The sequence below is a fragment of the Vespula pensylvanica genome, chromosome 11 (genome assembly GCF_014466175.1).
Source record: "Vespula pensylvanica isolate Volc-1 chromosome 11, ASM1446617v1, whole genome shotgun sequence".
Lineage (NCBI taxonomy): Eukaryota > Metazoa > Arthropoda > Insecta > Hymenoptera > Vespidae > Vespula > Vespula pensylvanica.
The window spans coordinates 2,999,789-3,018,198 of record NC_057695.1 but is presented as its reverse complement, the minus strand read 5'-3'; the positions used below and the strand labels follow the sequence as shown (position 1 = coordinate 3,018,198).

General features: G+C 33.9%; 1 protein-coding gene and 4 long non-coding RNA genes across 5 annotated transcripts in view; 1 reads left to right on the top strand and 4 right to left on the bottom strand.

Annotated features, from left to right (window-relative positions):
* The window catches only part of LOC122632951 (thyroid receptor-interacting protein 6), a 217,738-nt gene that overhangs the window by 69,113 nt on the left and 130,215 nt on the right, over positions 1–18,410 (top strand). Inside the window, exon 3 of the mRNA XM_043820284.1 lies at positions 15,616–15,623. The gene's annotated coding sequence lies outside the window, so the exon portion shown is untranslated. The remainder of the gene's footprint in view (positions 1–15,615; positions 15,624–18,410) is intronic.
* On the bottom strand, positions 1,632–2,921 carry LOC122632959. The gene is made up of 2 exons (XR_006327983.1): positions 2,321–2,921; positions 1,632–2,233 (listed from the first exon to the last, which is right to left on the bottom strand). It is a non-coding gene; the product is annotated as an uncharacterized LOC122632959 (long non-coding RNA).
* On the bottom strand, positions 4,300–5,218 carry LOC122632956. The gene is made up of 2 exons (XR_006327978.1): positions 5,038–5,218; positions 4,300–4,789 (listed from the first exon to the last, which is right to left on the bottom strand). It is a non-coding gene; the product is annotated as an uncharacterized LOC122632956 (long non-coding RNA).
* LOC122632954 lies at positions 7,994–8,818 on the bottom strand. Its single transcript, XR_006327976.1, has 2 exons — positions 8,350–8,818; positions 7,994–8,115 (listed from the first exon to the last, which is right to left on the bottom strand). It is a non-coding gene; the product is annotated as an uncharacterized LOC122632954 (long non-coding RNA).
* LOC122632955 lies at positions 9,379–9,918 on the bottom strand. The gene is made up of 2 exons (XR_006327977.1): positions 9,584–9,918; positions 9,379–9,448 (listed from the first exon to the last, which is right to left on the bottom strand). It is a non-coding gene; the product is annotated as an uncharacterized LOC122632955 (long non-coding RNA).

Genomic DNA, 18,410 nt, shown 5'->3' with positions numbered 1-18,410 from the left:
GTATGTACGAGAGTGGAATCGGGAAAAGAAGAACGAGGAGAGGGAACAGCAACTGGAAGAGCTCGTATTTTCTCCTCCGTCAGGAAAATCCGATGGCTCTTGGTTTCTGACGTTGAGAAACGATCCTGAAGCCCTTCGGTTTCTTTCTCTTTCCTTTTCTTAAATCGGCCGTTTAATTCCGATATAATCGGGTCGCAAACGATTCAAATGGTTTTCCTTCGATTTTGGATTTAGGGGTGGAAAAATGGAGTCCTGATTGAGTGGAATGTCAAGATGCAATAATTCTTTACCATTTATTATTCCTAATTAACATTTAACTTTACAAATTATTTTATCTTATTGAAATCATACTATTTATTATTATATTATTGAAGAACGAATCTATAAAATACTTTCAAAAAGTTTTTCTCTCGATCTTCGATCTTCTATCTTCGTGATCAATTCTGATTTAAAATATGCAAACAATAGGAAAAGATCATAGGACTTAAAGAGTAAAAAGAAAAACGAATAAGAATAGAGATAACAACCATTTTAAGGATTTTTGGAAAAGGTTACACTCCAAAACTCACAGCAACAATATCTTACTTTCTCCATTAATTTGCAATTTTCCATTTTTCTCTTTCGCCATTTCCCCATCTATCGAAGAAGTATAATTACTCGTTAAGATATGCTATAGCGACTCTTTCAACGTGATACACGTTCAAAGCTCAAATACGTTATAAACGCTTATGAACAATGGCCTTCTAATGACCTAACTCGAAGGCTGAGAAAATGTCTGATTATGAGTACCGTTTTCTTGCATAAATACAATTTATTAACGATCGCGCAATCGTTCCCTTTCTCTGTCTCTTCCTCTTTCCTCTTTTCTCTTTCTCATTAGAAACGAGTATATTTATGTTCTTCGTCAAAGACAAATGGCATGTTTATACCTCGAATAAATTCTGGTTAATACGAAGCGAGACATCATTTTGAATATATTTACAAGCAATTTGATGATCCATGCTATTAAAAATATTGTACATAGAAGTCTTCCATACGAAACTGTTAAAATTTTTTTTTAATTTCCCTCAAGATATATTTTTCTTTATCTCTTTTTGTACAGGCTAATAATTCGATTCACTACACCTATGGAAGATCTTAATCCCTCGATTATGGCGGGACAGTACCGAAAAAAGAAAGGAAAGAAATAACCGTTTGTCTACGGGCATTGAAGACAAGGACTGAATTCTCCTCGATTACTCCCTTTTCCACGGTTGTAAGAGCTTTCAGCTTGAATATCCGGGCCATCGGATTTGTGGAGTGGGCGCGCGCGCGCACGCCCACGAGCACCCACCACCTGCTTCTTTAAAATCTTCCGTCGAATCTCTCCGCAATTGCCGAAGCAATTTTCTCATTAATATTCGCCACGGAATCGCTTGTTAAATCGTTTCCTTGGTCTCGTCTCGTCAAAGGGTGAATAAAATGGATCCAAAGCGAAGTTCGAATGGTAATAATTGCTTTTTTTTTTCTTTCTTTTTATTTTATCCGGAGAAGAATTTACTTTTTACGCCTTGATGATGCTGATTATCGATTATAATAATAGCTTTATACGTAGGTAAGAAATATGTTTGGCAATCGTCCACGTTGTATTATAAAGTTTTATCAAAAATGCATTTATTCGTGTATAATATAAAATCGATATTTTTCTGGCAAAAGCGATCATCATTTTTTCTGAACAAAATAGTGCCGTCTATTCTTTTCAGTATAAGAAAAAGGAGATTTTCATAAGTGTACGAAGCTAACGTCAGTGGAGAGCAAGTAGAGTAACGTAAATGCTGGTTCGCTCGACAAAATTTTCCTCCGAACGGGTAGCCTGGGCATCCCCTCGAGTACTTCTTTCTATATGGTTTCCACGTTTGGTCTTTCAAGTCTTTCTCTGGTTCTCCTCTCTCTCTCTCTCTCTCTCTCTCTCTTTCTCTATGTGCAATACAATGGAACGCTCTCGTCGCCATTATATGTTACGTTACGTCACATTATGCACCTAACCTCCGCTGCGGAACATTACGATCTTTTCTGTTATGCTCGCTGCTTGGTTAATGTTCCGTGGCACGACTCTAGCCGGTTCTGTCTTCTCTCGAAACAAAGACTGTTTGCATGTACCTCGAGAGATGGTAGTAGTCAACTCACAATTTACATACTTTATTTTCTTCATAGTAAACGCATGTACGGTCAGCTACAGAAAACTTCATTTAATCTAGAATATGAATGATAAAGATATATCTTTATATAATCCAACCCATATATCTTAATACCAATAACAATTATGTTTTCCTTTTCCTACCCTTCTATTCTTTTTTCACTCTTTTTCTCTCCCTCTCTCTCTCTCTCTCTCTCTCTCTCTCTCTCTCTCTTTTCTCTTTTTCTTCTGACCACAATCCTTTCCACCCATAACTTTAACCACTTAGATAGGTATACGTATATACAACGCGCATCATTTTTGGAAAGCCGCTGAGTGTGGAGTAAGGGTCCCACCATGGCGAATGCTCGAGATCGTTTTCTGTTATTTCCATATTTCAAATTTCAATCTTGAAATTCCCGGCTGGCGCATTGGCTCGCGCACGCGTACGCCTATCTCTATACGTATGAAAAATACGTTCGTGTAGGATAGTAAGGGGAAGAACGAGTGAGGTAGATAGATCGAAGGAAAAGGAGGAAGAGGAAAGAGAGAGAAAGATGGTCGGCAATCCATATATGCAGATCCGAGATTCGCACGCCGCTGGCTTCGATTCCCGGCTCGAAGTTATTATCACATATATTAGACAACTGACCCGTACACCCTTCTTCTTTCGTTTCACACTCTCCCTCCACCGTTACTCCTCCCTTACCACGGCCTTCTCTCTCAGTCATTCTTTCTCTCTTTTTCTTTCTTTCTCTCTTTCTCACTCTTTTGACCAGACCAGGCCATTCTCTTTGTCTCTTCTTTTCTTTCTCTCTTTCTTTCTTTCTTTCTTTCTTTCTTTCTTTCTTTCTTTCTTCCTTTCTTTCTTTCTTCCTTCACCACGGTGTACCAGATACAATATCGCACCGACTCAGCCACGCGGTTATGGTAAGAACCCTTTATTGTTTTATATTGTTTCCAGGCATCCTTTATTATACGACTGGCTCGGGCGCACTCCGACCTAGCCCTTCCTCCTGATGGGAAAAGGTAGCGTGCCTTACGAGGGGGAATCGAAATAAAATTGCGATGGACGTGCATGAGGTAGGATTAGGTGTTGGGGTAGATGTGTGTTTTCTTTCGGTGGTTGCTTCTCCGATAGGTGTTGGATAGGTTGGTTGTAAGGTTTTTGATTTTAATTTTGTAGAATTAATGCCGCGATTGTTTTATACGTGGAGAATAATGTGTATGATTTCATATTTCAATAAATCATCGATTTGAAAGGTTAAATTGAATTCTTATTTCGATACATTTCTGAAGGCACATGATTTTTAATGTGCAACATTTTTAAAACGTTGATATAAGATTAACGAGTTTAACAATATTTGACCTTTAACAAGATAAACCTTTAATAAGATAAAAAAATACATTTGTGCATTGGCAACAGTTACCTGTAAATTATTTCAACACATAGATTCGTAAATACTTATAGGCAATTTCGAACGTTCAAAAAATTCCTCCAGAGAAAGAGATAAATAAAAGAGAAAAGAAAAATGAACAAAAGAGAAGAAGGAGAGAAAGCGATCGAACTGAAATATTCGACGATGATAATCGATTAGCCGGCACTCTTGAGCCGCGACCGCAATTTGATCGAAAATCACATCGCATGGAAATCGGCACGCACACGTTAGTCACGGAACACTCTCTCTTACGTTTTCTCGAATCGTCTCTTATATTTACCTTGTGGTTTTCGATTCAAGCTTATTTAAATATAAATTACACGAGGCCGCTTTGCCGTAGTTTGATCCTGCTCAACTATTATCATAACCGTTCTTCTCCTTAGCAAGTGCTAGGGCACACTTTTTCGAAACAATCTTGGTCCCTTTTGGATCTATCATCGATCATAATCACACGTGGAAGTGCGATCGTCATTATCCTTGAGAAGGATTGAAATTGAAGACTCTATGTATCGTATATTTGCAAACGCAAATGCAAAAATGAGGTTATAAAATCCTGCACCAAAATCTTTTTACTTTCGAAAACTAATCATTAATAATACAAAACCTATTCAAAGATCCAAAGTTTTCGTCTATTGAAAGCGTTTATTCTCGATAAGTGAAATAGTAGTTAGAATATAATAACTTGTATGAATTCTAGATACAGACTAGAATCTAATGATTTATTTCGACATTTTTTTGGAGCACAGAAGAATATGTTATGAGTAAGATAACAAATGTTTCTTTTAAAGTGTGATTAAAATTATATGAAAAGATATGACTTCCCTATAACTGTCGAGCGGAGAAGGATCATCGAGATGAGGAATCGTTCCGTTTTTCTGGAATACAACGATATAAAGAAAAAACTATGGGTAGCACGACCTCGATTAAGGCTCGACGATGCGAAGAGTGGTTCTTTTCAGACAATCTCGTCGTTGTCGTTGAGGTCACAGCCGATGTTCATCGAGGGAATACGGCTAGTTAATTCGCGATGTCCCGGTATCCTAGGACACACCACAGGATACACCGAATAGTAGACAAGATACAATGGCGATCTCTATAGATCTCTTTCTTCTAACTTCTCCATCAGTCCCTGTGTAACCTCTTTCCTCGGCTCTGACAATGTGACTCGAGCGTGGCCGCCCTGGAGTCGAGCCGCCTGGACAAAAAGTTAATTCATTTTCAGTGTTTTTACCTCGATACCGGAATATTACACCAGCAGTGGTTCTCAATCTATACGAAAGAACATCTATCAAAACATATTACTTGTTCAGAATTCGTTTATCCATTTTTTTTATAAATAAACTCCAGGTAGTCAAGAGTATATATCGATCGTATAATAATTATAATAATTACGTTTAAATATAACAGAATAATAATAAGCAGAAAACATAAAACGATATTTACCAGATTTAGCGTGCCCAACAGTTTATATCATCGCGTGAACTTTTTTATAATCCATAATCAATATTTAATTTATTCCATTATTCTGTCTTATATATCTTGTTTTGTCTTTTAATAAGACACGTTTCATTACTTTCCAGAAAATGATAAATTATGCATACCATTTTTTAATCTATCTATCTATTTACTTAATACAAAATAAAATATAGAGGTTATCAAATTTTCAGTTATAAAAAAATATTGTATCATACTTATTTGCTAATAAATGTTTATTTTTATATCAGCTTGTGGATAAGCGTTAGCAAATGCAGCAGTCAATGGATTAGCCGATGGATTAGCTACAGGTTCGGCATTTACTTCGAAAAATCCCAAAGCTGCGACCGCAGCAACAAGTAGAAATCGTGCTTCTCATGATAAAAAGTTCCTGCGTATTTGACATCAAGCAGAATACTTTCTTGCTATTCCTTACATTTGCACGACCTTATATACACGTTAGTATCTACTTCGTGACTCGCATTACTAGTACTTTAACGAGAAACGTGCAAAATTGCTTCCATTAGTTATCATAGTTTTAATTATGTAGGTCACGACATATGTTATAAATTTGCCATAAAAATATACATTAGGACATTAGATAACCTAAACCATGGAAACAGGAGATATTTTAAAAACTTTATTTTTTAGTTATTCATAGTATCACGAGTGATAATGAATTATCTTAAAACACACGAATTCATAAGTAATCGTACAGTTCTATTCGTAAAGTAATATTTAAATTTTTATTCTTAGACTATATATATTTTTAATAGACCATTTCGAAGACTTTCATAAATAAATATCTTAGAAAAAGTATAATAAAAGTTTATAATTTATATAAGATTTCAGAGTGCTGATTAAACCTGACTGATTCAATGTACTGTATGATTCATTGTATTGATAAAATGTAATGAAAAACTGCGTTAGTTTATGTAATTTGTGAAATAACGATGAGAAGAAAAGATTAAAATGTTTTCACAGAAGTTAATACTCACATAATTTTATATTATTATCACGTAATATGTGCCTTATATTTCATGAGGATTTATTTATTTTGAACATCGGCTGAAATTTGATAACTTAAAACTTAAATATTTAAAGAATTACATTTATATACAGAATCATATCACATGCGAGCGCTCATTTCGATTATATATGTATTTTTTGATAGACAATAATAGCACTCATTATAATTTTATTTAATTCGTAAATCAGTATACTGATTTCATCCACATAGTATGAATAGATATATATTTTAAGTGTCTTATTCATACACGCAATATAAACGCAATTCATCATTAAAAAATTCAACAATACGTTATCAGATATTGCCATGTAATTAGGAAGCGAAATGTTATGGTTTAACTGATAATAGCGCACTTAAAATATAACATAAAAAACAAATGTTAAAAAAGTTTAATATAATAATCTAAATAGTAATGAATCAATATGACAGAAGTATGACAAAAAATGTTTTTAAAAATTTATCTACATCGTAAAAATGCATTTCAAATAAATCGTATTGAAAGAATACTGCACAAGTAAAATTTCAGAAGGTTGATTTAACAATTACAGTCATATAAGTTCAATAATTAATGAAATTATACAATTTCATGAATTAAATCAATTAACTATGAATAAGAAGGAATGAAATGAATTTACAAGATTAAATTCTCATAGAATCTTATATTTTCATCATATAATATTTGCGTTATAATGACTTTTATTTATTCCAAGATACAATGGTTATTTAACCACTTCTAAATGGAGTGAAACCCGGCTAAAATAAAAAACATGGATCAAATCTTTCGTTAAAATCTAACGTAACTAAAATTAATTATAATACTATTCTTTGCATCATATATAGACGTATAAAAAGAAAGTAAATCGTATGTGTACAACTAAAAGAATATTTCTTACCGGGCGTCCTCTACGTCTTGTAGTAGCCGTTGGATTAGCATCAGCAAGTGGCTCAGCTAATGGCTCAGCGTTAACTTCGAAGAATGCCAAAATTGCTGCCATAGCAAAAAGTAGAATCAAGCACGTGCTTCTCATGATGAAGTTTTGTTGCGTATTTCACGTCAACCAAAACAGTTCTCTGTAATTGTTGCTTTTGCATGATCTTATATACCTCCAGATATCTACTTCGTGAGTTTATGTCACGCCAGTAATATTGTCTATAACAATAATACATATCTTATCAAAGTATACTGCAATTTCTTTATTTAAAATGCTTAATATTTCATTTATAGCGTTTTTATTTAAGTTACATAACTTGAAACTGAAATAGAGAGCTGTAAAAATAGATAATAATATATTGTTTCAATTATATAATAATAGCATGCATTATAACTTTAACTAATTCATAGATCAGTACAGTACTCTATTCAAAAATGCTTAGATTATCACAGTTAAACATGCAAGTAGTTAATATCGACTGATAAACAATTGAACGATATGTTATTGGGTCGTGATTAAAAAGTAGAGTTTCATTAGTTATTTGAGAGATAATTTAATTAAAATACAGAATGGTTCAAAATTTCCTAAATAAATAAAAACTTCTTAGATTTTTATAAAAATCAATCCCGTTTGCAAGCTCGTAGTTAGTTTTGTAGTTTTATAAACTAATCTTGCAAAAATAATATTAAAAGTTTCGAAAAAGATATATAATATAGAAAACAGACATTAAATTATATTTAAGTTGTGATTAATGAACGCACAGCAGATCAACGCAAAATTTAAAGAAAACTTCATTAAAGTTGCAAAAGTACACTTCAAATATGCGCATATTGGAAGATATGGAAGATATTGAAAGATATATGAAAAATATCATGATGATTCCAAAAGTTCTAATATAATTAACGGATTTCATGAATTAAGTCAATTAACGATGAATTAGGAGGAAACGAATAAATTTACGAGATTAACTTCTCATAGAATCTTATATTTTCATAGTATAATATTGTGCTTATATCTCATCAGGACCTTTCATTTATTCCACGACACAACGATTATTTAACCACGTTTTAAAATTGGTTTTTTACACTAAAATAAAAAATATGTATCAAATCTTTCGTTAAAATCTGACATAACTAAATATAATTATAACGCAATTCCTTATATCACATATAGATCATATCTTGTTGATAAATATGAATCATATTTTTTATTGAAAATTTAATTTTATAAAAAATAATTATAATAGAATTCGCTACAGTACTTATTGATACATAAAGTACATGGAAAGTATAGCAATAATTAAATAAAATACTTAACTACCTTAATTATGCGACAAATATTAGGTCCGACCAAAGTACCGCTTACTTCGGAGTATATCAAAGTTCCGACCATAGCAAAGAGTAGAATCAAAGACGTGCTTCTCATGATAAATTTTTATTGTGTATGTCACGTCAATTAAAATAATTTTTTGGAACTGTTGCTTTTGCTTTTACCTGGTCTTATATACACGTAGATATCTATTTCGTGAATTCAAACGGCACGATAATACCATTACTAATATCTTATCAAATGTCATGCAATATTCTTTTTTTATTGTAAATATTAAACATTTTTTTCAAATGTATTTTAATAAATTTCTAAACCAAGTAATCTAAATGCCGAAGAAATAAATGATCGTCTCAAGTTAAAACATTTAAGAATTGTATTTAAAATAGGATTCATAAAAAAATTGAAATCGTTAGATAGTTTGGACCAGGACTCGAGCTCGGGTCTTGAAGCTTTCCATCAAACTGTTTAGGGGTTCTTTGGTCAATCTCTCCACGAACGTATACATATATTACATAAATATGCTCGTTTTCACGTATGTGTGTTCCGATTATTTATTATTTAATATACAATAATAATATAGATTAATAACTTCGCTTAATTGATAAGTTACTATTCTGCTCTATTCATACAGAAATATCGTAGCACACATGTAATTAAAACACAATCGATTATTTAAAAATTGAACAATATGTTATTAGTAATAGTTATTAGCAATAATTATTAGTAATATCAATATAATTAAGAAGTAGAGTTCCATTGTCTCTAATTGTTATTTAGTATTTTATCTGCTGTTAGTACTCTATCAGCTGTTAGTGGACTTATAATATAAAAACATTTTACAATACTTAAATCTAAATTTTGATGAATCAACACACAGCAGACGAATAAAAAATGTTTCAAAGAATTTTATTTACAAAATCCATTTTGAATAAAGACGAATTAAAAGATAAAAATGAAAAAATAATAAGTTTTATAAGTAATATATACATATATTATATATATATATATATTCCATAACAGACATTTTATATATTTCTGGAAACAATAATAGATGTTAAAAACAAATTATTGGTGGACTTTGTCCTGGTTTCTGAAACAAAAAACATTTATCAAAATTTTTATTAAAAACTTGATGTTATTAATCATAATATAATTTGAATTGTTTTACTAAGGCATAGAAAAAATATATAGAATGAGTAAAATTAAAAAAAAAATATTTAATAACCTTGAACTTCTCACAAAGATCAGCATTATTCCATGATTCAGCCCGTGGCTGAGCAATTGGTATACAGTCTACTTTAGAGAATGTCATAGTTATGACCACAATTAAAAGTAGTATCAGACTCTTCATTCCTGTAATGTAATTTTGTTTTATATTTGACTCCAAGCGAAATAGTTTCTTGTAGCATCTGTAACATTGTTACAGTCTTATATACACGCAAATATCAACTTCATGAGTAAACATGTCACGATAATATGACTAATATTTATCTTATCAAAACTCACGCAGTATTGCTTTTTTACTGAGAATGAATACAGTTTCTTTCGTGAAAAATATAATCTTATGTATAAACATAAACAGTTTCTTTTGAAAAAGATATAATTTCACGTATAAATATATGTGTAATCGTAGTTCACAAAACACATAATTTATTTGTCGAAAGCCGTAATATTAACTTATTAACTTAAGTTGAATAACAATTCAAAACATAACTATGTAGTTGTATTAATAGTACATAAAATGTGTATGCTGCGGATATATTCATTTTTTATAGAAAAAATAATAGCATGCATTATAATTTTGCTTAATTTATAAATCAATATAAATACTACTTTACTTATACGAAAATGCTTACGTTTTCATAGTAACATAAACGATTAAAGTGCAATTGGTTATCAAAACATTAAACGATATGTTATCAAAAATTGTTTGCATTATTTTGTGTATTTAATTAATAAATACACGGATTAGAAAGGTTGAAAAAGTATTTATTAGAAATAATGCGTATATCCATGAAGTAGTATTCTTCTTATTTTCCTTTCCGTTTGGAAAGGAATACTTCACCATTTGTAAACTTCAATCTGAATATATTTCTAAATACCATAGGCTAATATAAAGATCATTTGATTAAAAGATTTTATTCAAAAGATATTATTGTTGTTTTAAATTTCATATCAACATGTATAAGAAACTGTATCAAATTCATGAAATAATTACTTAATAAATACATACAGAGGCGTGTTACTAGTAATTGAATTATCTAATGACTTAGCAATTGGTTCGTAGTTTACATTGGAGAATCTCAAAGTTACAGTAGCATCAAAAACTTCATTCTAATAATATAATTTTGCTTTATATTTTGCTTGGTATTACTCCAAGCGAAATAATTTCTTGCAGTATCTACATTCTCACAGCCTTATATGCATACAAATATCAACTTCGCGAGTAAATATGTCACGATATTATGACTAATATTTATCTTATCAAAATTCATATATATAGTTTTACTTTTTTTTCAAATTGCTTAACAATTAATTATTTAATTATAGTTCTTAGAATATATTGTATTACAGCCATAACAATACACATAAAACTGTTAGATAATCCAAAAGTTTTAATAAAGAGTGTGTATTTATTTTTAATAACCTATTTGAAAGAATTCTCAAGAAACTTACTTCCATAATAAAAATATGTTAAAAAAATAAATATAATAGAAAAGTTAATTAGATTTGTGAGATATTAGGAAATAAATTCCCTAGTGATGATCAAAAATTTTATTTAAAATATCTAACAGTCTTTAAAAAACGGACATAAAAAGTTGTTAAGTAAATCAACAGTTAAATACAGAGAATATAATTATTATAAATAATCTATTTTGAAAGTTTGTTAGGAAGCTTTTCTACACTGAAATATGTATTATAGAAATAGGTGTAATAGGAGATAGCATATAGGTACAAATGTGAAATTGGAACAAATTCATTCTGTAAGTAGCGAATATACGATTTTATAATATAGAATTATACTAGTTCGTATATTATAGTAAGAGACGGGTAGGTAAAATTAAAATGAATTCACTAGATGTAATGTGCACAGTTATTTATAATATCATAACTCAATATAATTCTTACATTTCATTAAAAACATTTAATTTGGTTTCGGAATAAATGATAAATTAACCCACTATCTTCTTTAATATAGATGCAATACGCTTCAACTGAAATAAATAAAAGACATTTTAATTACAACATGTTCTTGCAAATAAATATACCAACGCGTAAGAAATAAATAGTCCGATTAATATAATTGTTAATCAATACTTACATCAAGTGCTTCTGCATTAGCATCAGCAGAAGGAGCAGCTAATGCGTCAGCTGATGGATTAGCTGCAGCTTCGGCGTTCATTCCGAAGAATCCCAAAAGGGCAATGAAAGCAGCGAATAGAATTAAGATCGTGCTCTTCATGATGAAAACTTGTTGTGTATTTAACGTGAAGGAAAATACTTTCTTGCTATTCCTTGTATTCGCATAGGCTTATATACGCGTTAGTATCTACTTCGTGATCATATATGTCACGACGCTTAGATTACTAATATCTTAACGAAAAACGTGAGGTATTACTTTTTTTATCACTTTTTTATTTTCAGGAATACAACTCACGGAACATGTGTTAATTTCGTAATAAAATTAGATATATAGGTATTAGGTAACTTAAAAATGGAACACAATGAGATTATTTTCAATAGTTTATTGCTTCCGCGTTTTATTTATATCTGTGACAACATAATAGTGTATAAGAATTATAAATTTGTTCAAATTTGATTATAAATTATTAATGCAACAGTATTTAAAGTGTCTAGGTCACAGACATGATCGATCTACGACAGATTGCAACAACTTTGATTAAATTAAAAATAAATAGTGCATTTGAAATCTTTAAATACCTATGTTGATTTTTGTGTAAATCTAAACATATCAAAAATAAAATTTATGGGTGAAAATTATTATCAAGTAATCTGTTTCACGGAATTCACAGTTGTTCAGATAATCATGAACACGAAACATGAGCATCGATGATAGTATAATGAAGGACTAATCTGCACATTTGGAGATGACCAATTAGCCGCCATTTGATCCAATGAAACATCGCAGGATTTGGAAATACGTTTAATTAAGCTACAATCAGATCAAATCATTGTTAAATAACCGTATACACATTGCTTTATGGAAACTATGATATCTACATGAAATCAACGATTCGAACGATCTCTTATTATCTTATGGAATTTTTATAATTAGCATCGTTCCTCGATCTGGGACATCACGTTTTGAAGCAATGAATAACACGGAAAAGAAGCTTTTGATTGCTCTTCCTTCGTCCTTCGTTACGCAGAACGAGAAACAAGCATACGCACAACCCACACCCTTTGTTTTCCGAATGCAAATAAGTAGCCTCAACCACCCATCCTCTCTTCTACTTCCCTTCCCCACTTGTTCCTTCCTCTCTCCCTCTCTCTCTTTATTCCCATCTATCTATCTACCTCAATCGTCCTTCCGTCCTCTTCTCTCTCGACGACCCCACAGTCATTCTCTTCCTCTCTCTATTTCTCTCATCCTTTCACCCTCCTTCCCACTCACTCACTCGCTCGTTCACCCCCTACATGAATACACTCGGTGCACCAACACGACGAAACGCACAACAGGCCGCATGCATATTCATACGTGGCCCGGTGGCTATGTGTGCAAGAGAGGTTATTAATTAACCGGAAGCCTAATCAAGGCTCGTAGTCGAACGGGGGTAGTAGCAGTCGCTCCGCATCGTTGAAACCGCCCTTCGAAACTGCAAACCCTTCGTGCAGGTGACGCTGCAGCCTGCATCGTTTCTCATAGAAAATTATTTCGAAGAACAAATTTTTGAACGTATAGTTCATTCGTTTAATAATAAATCAAGAAAGCGATGATAGAATAATTGTCGAATACGACACAAAGAGATATCGAATAAAATCCTTCATTTACTATTTTTATATTTCTATTAATTAAAATCAGTTAATGTTAAAACAGAACAAAACAAAACAAAAGCAAAGGAAACAAAACAAAATACATGGACATACGTACATTTATTTGAAAATATTATAAAGAAAATAATGATCGATTTACCGGACAGCTCGGCAGTCGATTCAATTACGATCTCATTCGGCCGGGTCGAGTCGACTAAAGCAAGCCGGCGATTCTCCCGGTTCCGCGCGATTGGCCCAGGGTGTCATTTCGATCGATTAGGACGAAAGTTTCCCGGGAACCCCCTTCTTATTCAAGACAACTCCTCTCTTTCGTGTGTAATCCATCGGATTGGTCAATTATGTATCGCATTAAGTTTCCATGTGTTCGAATCGGTCAGCCAGCGAGAGTCACCTACTCGGGAGTGCTAGGCGGTAACGAACGAAAGCGCAAACAGGGGGAATAGAAGGAGGACTATGCGAAAGGGTTGAGACCGGGGAGAAGGAGGTGGAAGGATCGTTGGCGAAGAGGAGGAAAAACCAAATGAAAAAGAGCCTTTGTATTTGGGATTCCTGCACAGAGCGAGGGTCGAGGGTACTGAGGGTGAACGGGGGATGCAACTGCAATTTGTACCTCTTACTGTCCGCGGGAAGAATAGGTATTGTCTTCCAGGAGAGAAATGAATTGAGCTTCTATGAAGCCCGGCGTGCGAATGGGAATCGATATTTTTAATTTCAGTAGAAGCCAAACATCTACAACTTCTATCTGACCTACGCTATCTTCTTTCGTTTAAGCTAAACCTCCATCCACTTTTATACCACCACCCCTCGTTCTTTTTTAACTGATTACCGAGTCTTTAAATACCTAAACTACGGGATCTAATTGCACGGTTGACTCTTCAACGTGAATCACGTGCTTGGGATGCGAGCTTTGTTTGATATTCTTCATGACGAGAGCCGGGTTTTCGAGTGGTTAATGGTTTTATCAGATTTTACCGTTTACTACATCGTTTTTCTTTTGTTGGTCCCAAAGGATGCGTTAAATAGTCATAAATCTTTTACCGAAGAATTACGACTTGCAAAAATAATATTTATTACATCTATACGAATCGTACTTAATTACGTAATTGAATTCATTTATCTTCTATACTTGATAACATTTAGTTATTTATTCGATACTCCAAAAACCTAACTGCTAGGAGAAACTATTCACGAGATAGCAAAAACGGTAAATAAAACGAGATCCACTTCTGATGCGTGGACTCGAAGGTCGACACGATGTGCTCGGATGATTTCATTCCCTATAACTGACCGTTCCATGGGGATTATTATTTTTTCATCAAGTTGCGGAGGGAGCGAAGTCTCGAGCGAATGCGAAGGGTCCAGACGGACCACCCCGAGAAATTGCATCTCCAGTGGTCAAGCCGGTGGTGCTGCTAACCCCTCCATCTTCCATTCCACGAGCGACCTTCGCGAAATATATACGAGCCGGCAAATTGAAAACTAGCGATCGGACCCGCCTGAATAAAATATCGTTTAAATTTATCGTAACACCTGCTCTATCGGAAACCGTGCACGCTATCGAAACGCTAAGTGCCTGCGTTATTGCTAACCCCATTCCGCCTGGTTTTTCCTCGGAATTTTGATCTCTACCTTTCGATAACCAAACTTCTTCGCTTTTGTTAATACGATCAAGTGCAAAATTCGATCGAACTAGTCGCCAGCACGGAAATCAATATTGAACGTGTTCAGTTCAGCTAAGCTCATTTCGCGAAGTCTTTCGGTACAATAAAGAGTCGAATTCGGTATAAAACGGGTACAATCTGGCTAAATTACATTTTCCAATTTGTATGGACAAGGCGTGAGTATTCAATGATCGTCTAACTGCGATAATTCGATTCTAATTAATATCGAAGATGACAACGTAAACTTTTTCAAGAACAACAATATAGTCTATAATATATCTCAGTATCGTAATTGTAAAAATTAATTTTTGATTTTGAATACTTTAGGATGCTCAACCTTTACATTATTTGATTTAAGTTAGCAATAAAGGAAGCATTAGAATTATAAAAACAAAAAACATAATTTCTTCGTTATATACTAGCAAAATGAAGGCGTTCATCGATTACATAAATTCATAATAGAATTTTAAAATTTTCCAAAAGAGTTCTCATTGAGTTTTATCTCTATAAGTTTTCGTTATTATAATCTTAAGTGTTGCGAAAAAATATATTTCATATAAATTTTCAATTTCTGTTTCAGATTCATGGGTACGTAGAAAAAATGAGTCAACTGCTAGAAATCGTGTGCAAACGTCTTGAACCAGTTGGGCACCCCTTCATAGAGTATGTGCCAGGGATGGTTATTTTAATTACTGTCCGGCGGCTTTAAATTAAAGAGCTGGGTTATCCTAGGTGTCGAGCTACCCCTCTTACCCTCTTGCTTCGGTAACTCGTAAGCACATACCTTCCGTCTTTCTCTCTTTCCTTTCTACCTCTCTCTTTCTCTTTCTCCAGTTCTCTAGCGTTTTCACTTCTTCCTCTCACAGTTTCTGGGTAACTCCGCATCGTGGACCGACATTACAAGCGCCATTCTTTACACCCGGCCAAGTGGCGAGGTTATGTTTGACGCTAACCGGGAAACCGCGCTAAATTGTCTAAACTGCGCCAGATTAAGCGAGGCTGCTCCACCATCCTACTACTACTTTCCAACCCTTTCGACACTACCACCTTCGTCGTGTCCAGAAATTAACCGACACTCAGCCTCCACCGGCAGGGAAGTTAGGAAGAATTTCAGGAATTGTTTCATTTAGCTCTGCAAGTGTGTGAGAGTAAGAGAAAGAGTATGAGGATGAAGGTAGAAGGGAAAGTGGCCGAGTCGTTGGCCAAAATCGCTTATACGGTGACCTACGTGTTGCTCTAGTTTAACATGCAAAGACTCGTTATTGCAATCGGGAATATTTCTTTGAAGCTACTTGATAAAATGATGTCTCTGAAATGTTCAACGAATTTAAAATTTCTGTTCTACAAATGAATCTTACAAAATGAACAATCCACCCTCAGTTTTCATTAATGTCCCACGTTGGTACGAATCAATGTCATTCTAACTTTTTCAACTCCATATTGTAATATATTCTAATAAAGCTCAAGAGAATAAAGCTTTAGGGGTGCAAAACTATTGGTCCATTTTCGCTTAAGAAAGCCGACGATTGGTCGTCTACAGTAGAAACACTGCATTATGTATGTTCCTGTTACCTCCGGCCGAGTACGCTTCAACACGCGGATTACAGGCGCCCGACTACTTTTCCCTTCTAGCTCTCCTTCTTCCTCTTTTTTCCATTCTTTTCCTCCCACTTCGTTTCGTCGCTACCTACTCATGGTCTTTCTCCCTCCTCCCTTTCTCTCTCTCTCTCTCCCTTTCTTTCTCTCTCGCCTCTTCTTCCTTTTTCTCTATTTTTCCGATAGAACACTAACTTACTCCCTCGTGGACTTTCGCAAGGAAAAGAATAGTCTAGCCGAGATTTATCGAGTAGGAGTGTCGTTTTCCACTAATTTTAACGCCTCCTTAGAAATCCCTATAGCAAGTACAAGACTTGCTGAACCCTTTGATCATTTCCGCTCCGTTTTTAGGGTGTAGTTTATACGTGTATTTTTTTATAAACAGATCTTAGGAAAAAAAAATCGATACTTCAGATCGATTGAGTTATGTCGAAATGTTATCGCGATCATAATTGTTTCTCCTGTCTTTCTTTGTTCAGATATTCCTTTAGATTATCAGTGATTCCTTGAAGTTTCCTTACTTGAAATCCATTGGATAAGAACTTTAAGAGTTGATCTAAAACTAACATCGAGTATAGTAAAAGAAAGGAAAGAATAAAGGAAGAGGAAGAGAAGATGAGAGGATGTGAGTGGGTGTGGATGGTAGGGATAGGAGTAGAGTGCGGGTAGCGGGCACTCGATGTTTAATACATAGGATAGAGTCGATATTGCAACACACAGGGTGACTCTCGCGTATCTTGGTGACAGGGTGCGAAGTCGCAGAGCGACCTCCTGGCGAGACGTGGCACTCAAACAGGGAAGTGTCGTCGAGCTTTTCAGGAGCTTTCAAGTGCTTTCGCAGTTGCCTCGAGTACCGTAAGAGGCTTTCAGAAACGGAGGCGGAAACGGGCTTTTTAATAGGGCCGAGGTGCCTCCTCTTTCTCTTTCTCTCTCACTCACCTGTACACTTTTTTCCTCCACCTCCTTCTCCTCCTCCTTTTCTTCTTCTTATTCGTCTTCTTCTTCTTCTTCTTCTTCTTCTTCTTCTTCTTCTTCTTCTTCTTCTTCAACAACTACGCGTCGTCCGATTTTGGGGTCATCGATCGCTTAGGGACAGTAGTGAGAGATAAAAGCAGCGTGTCATATGTTTACGTAGTTTACCCGTCAGGTTTTTAAGCTTTTGTCCCATTTATTTCTCTATCTTCTATTTTCTTACATTTCTTCCTCTTAATCTTTTTTATTCACATTTCTTTAAATCTTCTTTTTTTGATTTTAAACTATTCTCTTAAGTTCAGAATCGCTTATATAAATTATCTCTACAAAAATAAAGTAATAATGTTTCCAAACTTCGGCTTTAACGTTTTCACGTTTTCTACATAGATTCTTCCTTACTATGATTTCACCTTCCATGGGTCGATATAAATCTTGATGCACAGACTTATTCACGCTATAAAGATCGATGGAAAAGGTTCGGGATGACGAAGCGAAAGAATTTGCGGCTGGAATAACTTTGGCCATCGGTCATCAAATTGAGAACATGTTGGGATATTGAGAGCGGAAGGTAAGCTCTCTTACGGTGCTAAATAACGGAATCCGATGACGAGGAGACCAGTGGAGAGAACCGCGGAGAAATTTCTTTATAATGAAAAATTCTAAGCTTGTTCTCTTTTTTTCCTTTTCTTTTTACCGTTAAAATAATTATGTTAAAGCGTACCTTCATCCGAGAAACTTTAATTGCTATCGAAGAAGATAATTATTATTACCGATGGAGGTACTTAAGAAAATTGTTTTATTTTACAA